Source organism: Euprymna scolopes, chromosome 6 (assembly GCF_053919585.1).
Source record: "Euprymna scolopes isolate OS-2025 chromosome 6, ASM5391958v1, whole genome shotgun sequence".
Taxonomy (NCBI): Eukaryota; Metazoa; Mollusca; class Cephalopoda; order Sepiida; family Sepiolidae; genus Euprymna; species Euprymna scolopes.
The window spans coordinates 145,141,609-145,157,620 of record NC_136487.1 but is presented as its reverse complement, the minus strand read 5'-3'; the positions used below and the strand labels follow the sequence as shown (position 1 = coordinate 145,157,620).

Here is a 16,012-nt window from a genome sequence, read left to right as displayed (position 1 = left end):
TTGAACACCCAAATTGAAGGGTGAATTGTATAAATCGCAGATCGATATGAAATCAAAAACTGTTCGCTTAGCAGCGGAATAAAATGATGTCTAATAGAAAGATAATATAAATGATCTATAAGAGAGAGAGAGAGAGAGAGAGAGAGAGGGGGGGCGAGAAAGTGAGAGACAATAGAAAGAAAAGTTTAAAGACAATTCGAGTAGGAGAGGTGAGGTGGGTTTCTCACTAACGGTTACGTCAATTACGTCTCCTTTAGAAGTGAGTCATTCTAAGACGACATAATGCATGAGGGGAAAATATAGTAGCAAAGGAGTAGATTATTAGAAGTGCTTAGAAACTGATGATGGCGGAGGACTTTGGCTGTTATTTATATATATAAGTGAGAATCTTAAAAAAATCAACTGATGTATTGAGTATTATTAGACTTGGGGGGGGGAAGATGGAATTTAAAATTTGAATGGTAAGATGTCAAATAAACTATAATTAGTAAACTTCTGACGAGAAGCATTAGACCTCGAAATGCTTAGGAATAAGTAGCGTTTATTACTCCTCTTGCAAATTACTTATGATTTCCACGCAGTCATTGCTGACTGACCGAGAGCTTGCTACCACCGTGAAATAAATAAATGTTCCGTTCGAAATTCCGTGCTAATTCCCGAGTTCGACAAAAAGATTTCCGAGTTCGATAATGTACACCCGAGGAAAGTCGGAGGTTACATCGGTTGAAACGTTGTGAAAATAACACTCAAGATGAGAACAGTCATTCGAATATCTACAAAAAGTACAAATAACGAGACTACTTCTAAAAAATTGATTAAATCGGTCCCAATTGATAGACAAACTCTGCTTAGATAAATAAATTGATAAGAATGTATAAACGTCTGTATAATTTTTTTAATTTTATCTAGCATTCTGACGTATATATTAGATAAGTGTTATCCAAAATATTTCGATTTAGTAAAATGTAAAATTCAAAAAAAGTGATTTCGTGAGTTTTATTAATGAAACACTTAGCAAGGAGACAGATAGATTAGTATTAATATTTTTGCTTACATATACATCATTTGACGGTCAAAACACAAGTGAGGAATTGTTTAACTTCAGTGTTTTTACCTTGCGGCATGAGCCTATAGTGTCACGCCCAAGAATATATATATATATATATATATATATATATATATATATATATATATGCACTAGCAAAAGTACCCGTCGTTGACTGGGGTCAAAAACAGCCTACAGAAAATGGGCTCTGATTTATGAAAGTATGATAGGTTATGAAAAGGAAGGGTTGTAAAAAGATAGCTTCGAATTTGGGGGTATCAAAACCAAAGAAAAATATGATGAAAGTAAAAATAAAATAGATAAACCACATAATTTATTATACCATACCTGTTCACACTGAAAAACTTATCACAATATTCTGATATTAAATATTCTAATATTAAAAAAAACTTGTTAAACTGTGTGACATATTTCCATTCTATTGAGGTCAAACGCGAACGAACACCCCATAAGTTTATCATACCATATTTCTTCAAACTGAAATATAATCAATCAAAGTATACTTACGCAGATAGATATGAAAAGTATTTATTAAAGTGTGTACCTATTTCCATTCTATGGAGCCCAGGCGCGAACGCAGACCCCACAATTATATTATACCATCCCTATTTAAGTTAAAATATACTTATCAAAGTGTTCTTATGTATATCTATATCAAAAACACTTGAAAACGTTCTTTTTAATTTAAAATTTTTTTATTTCCATACTTTGTGGACCAGGCGCGTACGCAGACCCCACAATTTTAATGAATCATCATCATGCCAGACCAAACATACCCATTACTGTGTCTCGATAATCCTCTATCATTATATGTGATCAGTTTTCTATAATAGTCAAACATATAAGAGCCTATTGGTGACCAGACACACACACAGACGTTCAGCTTTATATTATACTATCAGAAGTACTCGTCGTTGACTGGGTTCAAAAACAGCCTACAGAAAATTGACTGTGGTTGATGAAAGTATGATAGGTTATGAAAAGGAGGGGGTTGTAAAGAGATAGGTTTTGATACTCAAAATATTTTCCCTAAGCAAAATATAATGAAATTAAAGATAATTTTCGCGAAAATATATTTTTATATCAACTTTGTTTCCATTCGTAGACAAGAGTGATCAACAACATGATGTTTCCTTACAAAGAGAAAATCTTATATATATAATAATATAAATATACAAGAAATGAATGTTACCATAGTCAATAAAAGTTACTTTTATGGTAGAAAAGTTTATTGGTTTGTATTTTAAGTAGTTTGTAATTTTTTTTTTAATTCACGAACCGGTTAAAAAAAAATCAAATGTGCAACGACTTATAAATGAAGAGCCCCGTTCTCAATTTGAAGGAGGGGCACCTGAGCATTCTGTGTTAACAATTTAGGAGAGTTCCGTCAACGTAAGGAATATTTATAAACATATTTTAATGTTTTCCGTTATTTTGTGCTTGAGGAATATTCGATTATGGCATTTGTATTTTATATAAAAATTCATTTAAGTAGTTATCGCCTCAAATTTCGTTTTAATTTCGGTACGCTGAAATTATTTCAAGTAAATAGTATTAAAAACTATTTCAAAACAACAAAAAACATGAACTGAATTTTTATTGACTATGGTAAAATTTATTTCTTGTATATTTATTTTTTCGGGTAGTCGTTTGTTGGCTTTTCTGCTGAACACTCTTATTAAATAATATCGTCCCAGTCAACGATGGGTACTTCTGCTAGTGTATATATATATATATATATATATATATATATATATATATATATATATATATATACGATGCTCCTCAAAGTTACTCGAGAGAACTTGAACTATTTTGACCCCTAATCTGAAATATTTAAGGTTACTAGCGCTCTTTTAATATTGGTCATATGCCATAATCGTCCTTGACGAGAGGCCATTACATGACTGCTCTGACCGAAGAAATTATGTCAGTGTTTTATGGTCTTGTGTCTATACATGAAAATCTTTCACTAAATATTTTGAATTTGGAATATGAAATCTATGTCACTGCTATTTTCTGAATTTATTTATTGGTGGAATTAAGTAGATTAAAAAGAACAGATCCACTTGTATATGAGATAAGTATATTAATAATAATATTTACATTCGCCATAAAAGGACGTGTGACAAGTGCCAAGTGTACTTTAGAAAAAAGGCGATATCTATCTATCTATCTATCTATCTATCTATCTATATATATATATATATATATATACATGTATATATATATATATGTGTGTGTGTGTGTGTGTATGTATGTATAACCCGAGATACAGCATTATAAACTAGTAACAAAATACAGTACAGTATACACATGTATATAATCAAATAACATTATAAATAACACCGTAAGACGGGCAAATACCGTAACCAGGAGGATCAAGTTTATCGCTGATTGCCTGAGGCGATCTCACTGGGGAATTTCGACGGGGCTACTCAGGAATATTTTTGCAGGTTCGAGGTGCTTCTTCTTTTGGAGCACTGACTCATTTTCCTACTTTCTGACCTTGTATCACATCGTCTCGCCGTGGGAGAGAGGTAAATATCGGTGAGTATACTTTCCTAGTACACGTAAGTCGAGGTTCCAATCCCGAGAAACCATTTCGATGGCATTTTCACTATGTGACTGATGCCAAATGTTCTGTGTAGACCATGTCTTGGCTCCCAGCTTTTGGGAGGAGCAAGTTTATCGCTTGTTTTCTGAAGGGAATACCGACGAGGCTATTCAGACTTATTTTTGCAGGAACAAAGTGCTTCTCCTCTTCGGAACTATCTAATATTCCTACGTTCCGACTTTGTGTCATATTCTCTCGTGGTGAGAGAGTGATCATTTAAAAAAAAAATTGACCTCTACGGTCTCTACCAAATTACTCAGACAATTTCTGATCTAAACATTTGAAATTTGCCATAAAGGGTATTCAGAGATAGGGCAAGATTTTAATCGGTTTGGGTCAAAAACTATTAGTTACGAATATATAAATGTATGTATGCATGTATGTTTGCATGTCTGTCTAAAACTTTCGACAGAGGCGACGTATTTTTACAAGATCAGTATCGTTTTAAGATCGACCTTTCAAATATCCTAAAATTGGCTAAACACATTAATATCTTCACCTTCCACTGTACACTTTTAAACATGGGGGTCACTATTTTCGCCGATATTTTTTAAAGTCATCCTCTCTTTTCGATTGTCTAGTCTTAATTTTAATCTAGGTCACTTCTAGTTTGGCGGGGGTCGTAACAGCATAGACGTCAGTTTTTTTCCCCCGTTCTTTTCCTCCTTCACAGTACGGGTTCGAGCCTGCCTTCCTACTAACACTTTTTTATTTTTTTGCTCAACATACACCTCCAAACACCCGGGCAAGGCCGGGCACTTATGCTAGTATATATATATATATATATATATATATATATATATATATATATATATATATATATATATATATTCGAAGCTAAACAGTTACATTTGGTCGCTACAAACTGCAATCTGTTTCAGTCAGTGAGACTTCCTCAGGCGACCCTGAACCATTCGACGCTATAGAAAATAAAAGTTTTTATTTCTAGAGCGTTGAATGGTTCAGGGTTGCCTGACGAATTTCTCATATGTCATATACCTCTCCTTTTTTGGAAATAGGGTACGATTATGAATATCGCCAGAATCAAATAATCGTTATACACTGTGAAATTTACTTTATGTATTAAAACAAAAGAAAGGAGATATAACACATGAGAAATATTTGGAATCAAGTCTTCCCTTGTTGTTTTATTTTAAACCATAGCACGAAGTTTTCCTCTCCCCTCCATCAAGGTCTCAGAGGTTTTAGGGAAATATCAGATATTTTGTAGTTCATATGCAAAACTAGGAAAACAAATGACTATGATTAAAACATTTTATCGCTGTAAAAATTCGCCAAAAGTAGGCTCTGGTTGATGGACGATCCCCTTAATATGCGACATTAAGGGTAAATGTCACATAGCCTACCACACAATTTAGGTAAATTCATTTCCAACAAGCCTTCATTTGTTAAATTCTGATCAGTAGTTCCTGATATTTGGATTTTGTAAATTTGCCAAAGAAAGCTGGTATATCTATCTATCTATCTATCTATCTATCTATCTATATATCTATCTATCTATCTATACACACACACACACACACACACACACACATATATATATATATATATATATAGATATATACTGATAGCAAAATTGAACAGTGAAATGCTCATACCTTTGGTTCTATAGGACGAAACTACATGAAAATTTGTAGGCATTTTGGGGATTTTAATATTATTCTGTGGTTACAATTTTATTACAATTGGTAGAAACGCACTTATATTTTCAAAATGATAATATATGTCCAAATGTGCCATACATTTGTTAATATAGTGTCCTACAGGCCAATTTCAGTTTTGCTGCTTTCTTTGTTTCCCCTGTGGTCTTGCCAGGCTACTAATATATATATTCTTATCATTATTTGTTGTGGTGGCACACATTAATTTGCATATGTGGATAGTAATTACACATAAATAGGAAGACTCAGTTAGTCTGAATGTGTGTTCACCAGAAGCGACCGAAGGCCGCCGAGAGCAGATATGTTTCTCCAGCAAAGACTCTCTTATTTGACACCATTATGTAAATATCCTGTAAACATACCTTTTCTTAATACACTTCTTATTTGATCTACCTTTGTTTGCTGAGTCGTCATTTGTATTGCTTTCTACGTTACTTGTTTCAACCTGCAAACTTAACAGTGACGACGAGGATGAACGTCAAATATAACAGTTTGACGAAGAAATGGAAAGAACTCACTAAAAAAAAAAAGTACAACGCAACGGTTGACCTTTCTAAGGAATATAAGTTTTGACGAACGAAATAGTCGTAAAACCGGATTTTACGCTAAAGAGAAGTTGGACTCAAGCGGAATAAATGAATAATTCAGCGACATTGGAAAACTGTAAAATATTTTCCTCGCGAAGTACACCACTAAAAGAAAGAAACGGTTGTTTCCCAAATTCCAAGAACAAAAACTAGATTCAGGTTAAAAAAAGTAACCTCGATTAATAGTATTTTATATACTAAAATACTAGTCGGAAAAAAAGAGACAAACCAAAACCTTTAATTGCAGTCTCAAAGAAAAAAAAACTCGAACGTGGCAAAAAAAACCCCGACGATTTACGCCGTTTGCCGTGGAATCCATCTTAAAAAAATAACAAACTGTAAAAGTGAATTTTTGTAAAACGACAAACAGATTCGTATTACTAAATTACGAAGAACAGATTCGTATTACTAAATTACGAAGAACAGATTCGTATTACTAAATTACAAGGAAGTAACATACGAAGAAAAAAGAAGTTCACCAGTGGATTTCCTAAATTGCTGTAAATACCAACTAAAGACTTTTTGGTAAACCAAATTTTTCTCTTCGGTATTTAAAAAAAAAATACCACAGTTAAACTAAAATCCAGAAAAGATTTTTTAAACTAAAGTTGTCACTGGATAACGGATATAATACAGTAAAACGTCACACAAAAAAAAAGAAAAAAATTAAATGTAGTCCATACATTTTATTTTTTTCAATTGTGACTTGAGTTGAAAAACTTTTTTTTTTTCTATGGAAAGCGTTGTACTTAAGTTCGGCTGTTATTTATTAGGAAATGTCTAAAAACGGAAAAGTAAATCGTATTTTGTGGTTTCAGCAAAAGCCTCAGTTCTTATGTTGTGGTTGGATGAGCTTGACTCGCTAGCGAAGTGAGAAAATATTATTCGAGCAGCGATATTACTATTGAAAACAGGAACTATGAACAATTTTTTGTTACACAAGCCATTTTATATGGTACGGATATTGTGTTGCATGTGAAATTGTACAATTTTTCTTCGTAACTGCATTACTGCTACTGAAGGATACAAAAAAATGGAAGATTTATCTAGAATGTTAATGCAATTTTTGCAGATGCAACAAAAGGCGCAATCTTAGCTAGATGCACGTAGAGAGGAGACATTATTGAAATTGCAAATGGAACAAGAAGAAAGGCAGAAGAAATTACAATTTGAACAAGAAGAAAGGCAGAAGAAATTACAATTTGAATATGAAGAAAGGCAAAATGAACGTTTTGCTAAAACACTGGAACTATTAAAGACTAATCGAGAAAATGTCGACAGTGCTAATTTCTCGCATACAACTATATTTAATAGCATGGACACATTTAATTATGTGCCGGAGGAAGAAAAGACTTTTGAAGCATACTATACAAGATACGACGATGTCTTTCAACTGGACTGCAAAAGTTGGCCAAATAGCCAGAAAGTGAGCCTTTTACTCAGGAAGTTGTGTGTAAGAGCACACAGCAAGTTCGTAGATTATACACTACCTAAAAAAACTACGGAATCAGATGTCATGGAAGCTGTAAAATGACTAAAAGAATTATTTAATCCGAATATATCTCTTTTTCATAAGAGATGGTTGTGTATGAACCTTAGGAAGATGGACAACTAAGATTATTTGACATACGCATCAGTTGTCAATAAAAACTGTGATAATTTTAAGCTAGCGGAACTAACAGTAGAAGATTTCTAATGCCTAATCTTCGCACAAGAAAAATGCAGAAATACGCAGACGAGTGTTGTCTAAGCTGGAATCTGAGCAAGATTGTACACTTCAGAAATTAGCAGAGGATTGTGAAAGGGTCATTACACTAAAAATGGATTAAAAAAAGATAGAATAATCCGGAGTGGCATATGTAAGAAAGGTTAGAAAACCATACACACCAACCAAGAACGAGATATTCCAAATATAATAAGTATACTTATAGTAAAGAATGTAACAAGTTTCTTCCTAGATATAACTGTAAGAGATGCGCAGAAAGACATTGGGAATCGGATTACCCTTATAAGAAGAAAAAATGCTACATTTGCAAGAAAGTCGGACACAAAAGCGATTGTTGCAGATATAAAGATTTCACCAGAAAGAGAGTACAGCAAACAAAACCAAATGAAAAATTAGACAAAAATCGGCGAAAATACATAAAAACAGAAATATTTAAAACGCCAATAAAATTACAATTGGATTCAGGATCCGATATTTCTATAATAAATTTGAATACATAGAAAAAGTTGGGTAAACCAACCATGATGAAAACAAGTAAATCAGCTCGGATGGTAATTGGTGGTGAGATAAAATGTCAAGGAGAAGTTATCCTTCCGATAAAATTGAAAGGGATTACGAAGAAATTAAAAATGTTCGCATTGAAAAATAGCGAAAACCTGTTTGGAATAGATTTAATTGAGAAATTTGGACTCTGGGATAAGCCAATTAATACATTCTGTAAAAAAATAGAATGTACTACTCCAAAAACAGAAAATATAAAAGAGGACTTAAAAAATTATTCCCTAATATATTTATGACTAAATTAGGTCGTTGCAATAAATTTAAGGCCTCGTTTGAACTTAAAGAAAACACCAGCCCAATTTTTAGAAAAAAGCGAAACGTTCCGTTCGCTGGGTTGGAAAAGATTAATAAAGAATTAGACAGACTGGAACAGACAGGAATACTATCAAAAATAGAACATAGCGACTGGGCAGCCCTCACCGTATATGTAAAGAAAAAGAATGGTGAAATCAGAGTGTGCGCAGACTTTTCGACAGGTCTAAACTCCATATTACAAGATTACCAAGCCCAGAGGAAATATTCACAAAGTTGAATGGTGGTAATATCTTCTCCAATATAGACTTGAACGACGCGTATTTACAAATACCGGTCGAGGAGAATTGCTCAAAAATTCTATGCATCAACACGCATAAGGGATTGTACAAATACAACCGGTTCCGCTTTGGCATCAAAGTAGCGCCTGCCATTTTTCAACAAGCGATGGACACCATGCTAAGTGGTATTGAGTGCGCATGTGCATACCTGGACGACATTGTTATCAGGAGCAAATACCTAGAAGAACATAAGGAGCATTTAAAACAAGTATTCACTCGAATACAAGAATTCGGGTTTAAAGTAAAAGAAAATAAATGCGACTTTTGCATGAGCGAAATTAAGTATCTTGGACATATAATAAATAAACATGGGCGACGTCCAGACCCAGAAAGATTTGCGGCAATAAAAAACATGCCAGCACCTAATAACGTAACAACCTTGCAGAGTTTCTTAGGACTCGCAAATTATTACCAATCTTTTATTGAAGGGATGCATAATTTGCGAGCTCCCTTTAATGAGCTGCTAAAAAAGGACACACCTTGAAACTGGACGCAAGAATGTCAAACCACTTTTGAAAAAATAAAGAGCGCACTAACATCTGAATTATTTCTAACTCACTATGACACAAAATTAAATATAGTCGTCGCTAGTGACGCTATTTCCTACGGCATAGGAGCATGCATTCAACATATCATGCCTAATGGATCTAGAAAGCCGATAGCTTACGCTTCGAGAACGCTGATTCCAGCAGAGAAGGCGTATTCACAGATTGAAAAAGAAGCGTTGATTATAATCTTTGCAGTGACTAAATTCCACCGATATTTATATGGTAGACAATTCATACTTGAAACCGACCATAAACCATTAGTCACAATCTACGGATCAAAAAAAAGGATTGCCTGTATACACCGCAAATAGATTGCTGCGCTGGGGTACGATCCTACTGAATTACGATTTCCAGCTATAACATCTAGCATCGAAAAAGATTTGCAATGCGGATGGATTTTCAAGACTGATACCACAGAAACATAATTTGGAAGAATCAGTGATTGCAGCAATTCGAACAAATGTCGAAGTGAAAAATATGGTAGCAAACATTATTAAAGAACTACCGGTAACATTGTCTGACATTAAAAGAGAAGCCGATAAAGATGAATATATAAATGATATAAAAGAAAAAATTATAAATGACAAAAAGGTTCAGGAAATATTTTTCCATATGTAACGATGTGTTATTATATAGCGAGAGAGTAGTAATACCTAAAACGTTGCAGAAGAGGATTTGGAGAGACTTCCACACAGGACATCCGGGGATAAACCGGATGAAGTCTCTAATGAGGAGCTACGTATACTGGCGTAACATGGACGTCGACATAGCTACAACAATAAATAGATGTGAAGGATGCCAGTTAGCGGCAAAATCCCCACCTATAGTACACAAACATTGGCCGAAAACCGACCACCCATGGTCGAGAATCCACATGGACTTCGCTGGTCCAGTAGGAGAAAATTACTACTTAATTGTAGTAGATAGTTATACAAAATGGCCTGAGGTAATGCATTGTAGGAATCTAACAACGAACAACTCAATAGGATTCCTACACGAGTTATTTGCACGATTTGGTGTACCAGACACACTGGTCACTGACAATAGAACTCAATTTACATCCACAGACTTTAAAGAATTTTGTGACACATTCCAAGTAAAGCACATCACGACTCCGCCGTATCATCCAAGATCGAACAGCCTTGCGGAGAGTTTCGTGGACACGTTAAAACGAGCGTTGAAAAAATCCATTGGGATACCAACGGAAAAAGCTTTGCAACAATTTTTGCAAATATATAGGATAACACCGCACCCTAATACCCCGTCAAACATATCACCAGCTGATTTAATGTTTGCCAGAAAGGTGAAATCAGCGTTTGATAAACTATTGCCAAGACAGGCAATTGTCCGAAACACTACACACATGATAAGAAAGAAATATAACTCGAGAGACCGAGTATATTTCAAGTGCTACAGGAATAACACTTCTTACTTGGAATGTGGAGTAGTGGATAAACGCATTGGTGATTGTACATACATGATTAAAGGTCCACAAAATATACATAAAAGGCACCTGAACCAAATAAAAAAACGCCACACTCAAGATGGCGATTATACAACAGCAGTCGAAGAGGAGGAAACCATGGACATCACATACGAATCCTTTAATTTGGAACCGCCTCAATATACAGGTAGAAAAAGAAAGTTTGATGAACCATTAATGTTAAATCCCAAGAGAAAAAGATATTGAAATCTGTGCGACTTCAAATCTTGAGAGGAGGGTGTTGTGGTGGCACACATTCATTTGCATATGTGGATAGTAATTACACATAAATAGGAAGACTCAGTTTGTCTGAGTGTGTGTTCACCAGAAGCCACCGAAGGCCGCCGAGAGCAGATATGTTTCTCCAGCAAAGACTCTCTTATTTGACACCATTATGTAAATATCCTGTAAATGTGCCTTTTCCTAATACACTTCTTATTTGATCTACCTTTGTTTGTTGAGTGGTCATTTGTATTGCTTTCTATGTTACTTGTTTCAACCTGCAAACTTAACATTATTCTTGAAACCATCTATGCTCATGTACATGAAGGAAGTATAACGGTGGAAAGTAAGACGAGTCAAAGATACAACATATATGCTGTCGACAGTCGCCTCCTAAATAGACCACGTCTAAAATAAAATACACATTTAAAAGTAGAGGTAATGCTCCTAAACTACATACTAGACGCCCACAAGGAGAGGAGGCGTCCCAGATATAAATATAAGTGATAGTCTTCAGATTGAAGCTCCAATCTTCGGCACGAGCGATACTAAAATGCAATTACACATTACTTAATACTTCTAGTAGTCAGTTGCTAGCGGAACAAGAACGTGCTACCCATGTGGATTGAATTCCGTACAGATTTCCAAGTTCGACAAAATACATTTGATGGAGGCTGGAGACCACATCGGCCGAAACGTTGTGCTAATAACACCCAAGATGATAACAACAATCCGAACGAGCCAAATAATACGGACCTATGTTCGCGTTTGGCATGCATAAAAAAGTTAATCATAACTTGAAAATTATAGAAATTTTTAAAAAATGCATAAAAATCATAATATTGGGTCCAGGGCATGTATTAGGAGAGCCCAGTAATCACTGCCCATTCTCTGTAAACGGCAGGTGCGTCACGAGTGATTATTTATTAATGTATTTCCCTCCCACTACACAGGGATGACACAAGGTTAGGAAAGTGGGGGTTAAAAAGCCAGCACCCCTGAGGAGGAGGTATTTAGTTCTATCTCACTACAAGAACTATGACACCAGGGTCGAAAAGTTGATTGAGAAGTCAGCACCCCCAAGGAGGGGCACTCTGACCTTCAAATGTGCATGGCTAACCTCGTCGGCATTCGTCAATATGGGCGCCTCAGGCGATTAGTAAAAAAATAGGGCTATGACAACAGCATATTCTTTTCCTTATTTGGATCCTCAGGTATATATTCATTGATATCTTATATGTTGTTAAGTAGATTGATGTGGTTCTCGTTTGATTAATTATGTCTGTGTCGGATATATACTCGAGAGTAAAAACAATGAAAAGAATATGCTGTTGTCATAACCCTAGTAAACTCATTCTCAAAGATAAAAGGCAAAACTTGGGAGGTTGGATCTTCTAGAACTGCGCAAAAACGGCACCACACCGCAGTTAAAACGGACTAGGTAATTACAGGAATGGTTTAATATATTGATTTTTTGTGGTGGTTGGGGGGGGGGCGAGGAAAATATCCCTTGCCGAGCACCTCAGAGAAGGAACACTCTGGTTGAACGTAAAATCACAGCGATAGCCCCGAAGACATTCACCGGTGAGAGTACCTCGGTCGATTAGCAATAAACTAGCTCTTTCTCACAATGCCAGAACGTAAAGCTTGCGAAGGTGGACCTCTTAGAACTGCACATTATTTTACTGCAGATCACCAGCGAAAAATATATCACTAGAAAAAGGGTGAGCAGAGTTGCCAGTCTACGTTTAAGAGTTCCTAATTACTTACGTCTCCATAAAGGCAAAGTTAAACGCAAGGTCTATTATTAATATGGGAGATTCCAGCTCCTTCAAAAGAGGCACTTTGAATTACTACTATTTTTTTTAAATTGCCTCAGTCTAGAAGGACTCTAGTTCACCGATCGAAGACAAAATAGATTAAGTAGCATCAGAACAGATACAACACTTTGTTCCTAGCCTAAAGGCCAGAACCTTTCTATTTACTTGCTTCCTCATGAGGGCAAAGTTAGACACAATATTTTTACTGGCGAGAAAATCAAGCTCCCTCAAAAAGCCACTCTGAATTGAAACAAAAATAAAATCGCCTCAGTCTAAAAGAAATTGTCATTCACTGATAGATTAAGTAGCATCCGAACAGATACTACACTTTATTCGGATCTTAACGTCTGAAAGTTTTGCAAGGGACTACTGCAAATTGAAGCTTATAGAAGCACTTGCCATGAAGAAAAATAACGATACAGCGATAGAAACCGACTTTGAAATCCTTAGCAAATCCTGTTGTATTGAATGCTTGAAATGTTTAGAAAGTTATTTGCAGCTAAATTAATATAATTTAATTTAATTATTAAATCCATTAATAATTTAATAAATAAAGATTGAAACAACATGAAAAAATCAGTTTAGTTTTAATCTAAGACGTTTCAATAGACAAATGATAGTGCAAGAATTAAATTTAATTTTTCAATTAATATTTCAGAAGATTTTTTTATAAACGACATCGCTGCAAAATAAATAAATAAATAAATAAATAAATAATTAAAAATAAAAAATAAATAAAAGGGAAAGACAAATGAAACTAAGACTCCCAGACACCGCCTGGTTGGTAGGCTAGCTGTCTCTATATCATTATCGTCGTCCTTATGTGCATACGTTATGTTCTAACTTGATGCACCCCCAACCACACACACACACACACACACACACACACACACACATGTGTGTGTGTGTGTGTGTGTGGAGAAAAGTAGGTATGATATTATAATTAGGGCTGTGACAACAGAATATTATTTTAATTCTTTCGGCTCTCAAGTATATATCCGACACAGTAAGACACAGTCAATCAACCAAGAAGCACATCAGTCTATATAAAAAACATATAAGATATTAACGGATATATACTCAAGAGTCAAAGCAATGAAAAGAATATGCTGTTGTCACAGCCCTAATTATGATGTTATAGAACAACGGAAGAAAATCTAAGAATATATATATATATATATATATATATATATATATATCACTTTTCAGAGAGGAAAACACGAAGTTCTTTCTGCTCATCATGGCATGGTATATTTTTTTTCTTCAATCATCTTTATCATTTCTTGAAGAAATCCCCGAAAATGGGGACAAAACGTTGAAAATTTTCTTAGAAACTACAGGTTTTTCTTCCTTTTTTCCATATATATATATATATATATATATATATATATATATATATATATATAAATATGTGTGTGTGTGTGTATGTGCGCACGCGCGCGCGCGCGCGCGCGTGTGTGTGTGTGTGTGTGTGTGTGTGTGTGTGTGTGTGTGTGTGTGTGTGTGTGTGTGTGTGTGTGTGTGCATGCGCCTGTGTGTATTTTATGCACACACGCATAAAGTTGTAGGGAGATATATGTATAGATTTTAGTATTTACTTCAACAGTGCTCAATATTTAACAAGAGCTAGGGAGTAAGGCGTGAAAATATTGATCTAGAAACCTCCGTTCAGTCTCGAAAAACAATAGATATCCCCTGTAAAGGTAGCAACGTGTATAATTATAAGTCAAGCGTTGCACAATCAACACCTCTCCTGAATCGACACTGCTTGAGTCCAATAGCAAGGAAAGGTCCAAAACGACTGTAAACAATGCTGAGGTAAGTGAAGACCCCATACAGCACCTGGAATTCCCAACTGGTCACCCATTTTAGTACTGACCAGACTCAACATTGCTTCACTTCGGTGGCCAAAAAGGAAGCGGTGTGTCGACGTGCTTATGCCGTATGTGAAAATATATTCATGGCGATTAAACTATACAGAAGCGTTTTACTTTATTGCATTCCTAAGTTGTAAAAAACATAAAAAAGTGAAAATAAAATAACGATAAAAATTTTGTAATATTAGGTTCGAACTAGAGACGCACGAAAGTCCACGTTTATTCCCGAGTAACGCCGTGTCTCTAAATTAGTTTTAGGATTTAAGTGTTTACGTTCAAAATCGAAAATTATTGTGCAAAGCAAGAGTAAACTTGAAAATTATAACGTAAAATACCGATTATATTAAAAATGTTGTAGTCTATACCGTTGCACCTACCTACGTTGTGGATGTAGGATTAGACTCGCGTGTTTAATTATAATTATAGGAAAAAATAGCAACTTATTCTACAATTTTAAAATCTTTTTTTTTTTTTGCTGGGGATGAGGCATCCTATCGGATGCCAGACATTCACCGGCTATTTCACTATAACCGAAAAATATGTTAAGGATTGTTATCGTCCTATTAAGCGTCACTATTCATATCTCTCTTTCGCTCGGTTTACCGAGAATATTCACCAGGTAGTTTTTGAAATTTTTCTTCATGGGACCAGTTGCAATTATAATTACTAGACTGATCGTTAGCAACACGTGTCTCACACATACGCTCGGCATTTGATCACCTAAAATCGAGTTGAGATGCCGTAACGCAACTCACAAACTTTGCTGTATCTACTTATATGAATAAATTATTGCGATATCAAAGTTACTCCGATCATTTGTATGGATATCTAAACGTACGGATCCGTGTCATCTAATATATAAAAAGCTACACGTCTGCATGTCTGTCTGTCTATCTAGCTATCTCCATATTTTCAAACTCTATCTGAAACTGAAAAATCGCAGAGCGGCGCTAGGGGTCTCAAATGATAAGATTTTTTACGAACCGTTCTTGTATGGATCTTTAGTCTTTTAAATTAGTTTTTAAGGTCAAAATTGAAAACAAAATCGTTATACATTTTGTATATTCATCTTAATTGATTTTTAATTTCTTATCGGTTCGTATGCGTGTCACGTTTGTACAGTGGAGCCCCCCCCCCCGTTTTGAATGCTACAGTTTCTGTTTCCATTCTAACTGATAGCGCTGAAATACTGATTTTGTTTGTTTTTACTTTTGAAATAACGACTCGATA

General features: G+C 35.0%; 1 protein-coding gene across 2 annotated transcripts in view; it reads right to left on the bottom strand.

The window, feature by feature from the left end:
- LOC145278027 (ammonium transporter Rh type A-like) overlaps positions 1-16,012 on the bottom strand; it is a 70,970-nt gene that overhangs the window by 53,037 nt on the left and 1,921 nt on the right. The gene's annotated exons all lie outside the window — the stretch shown is intronic.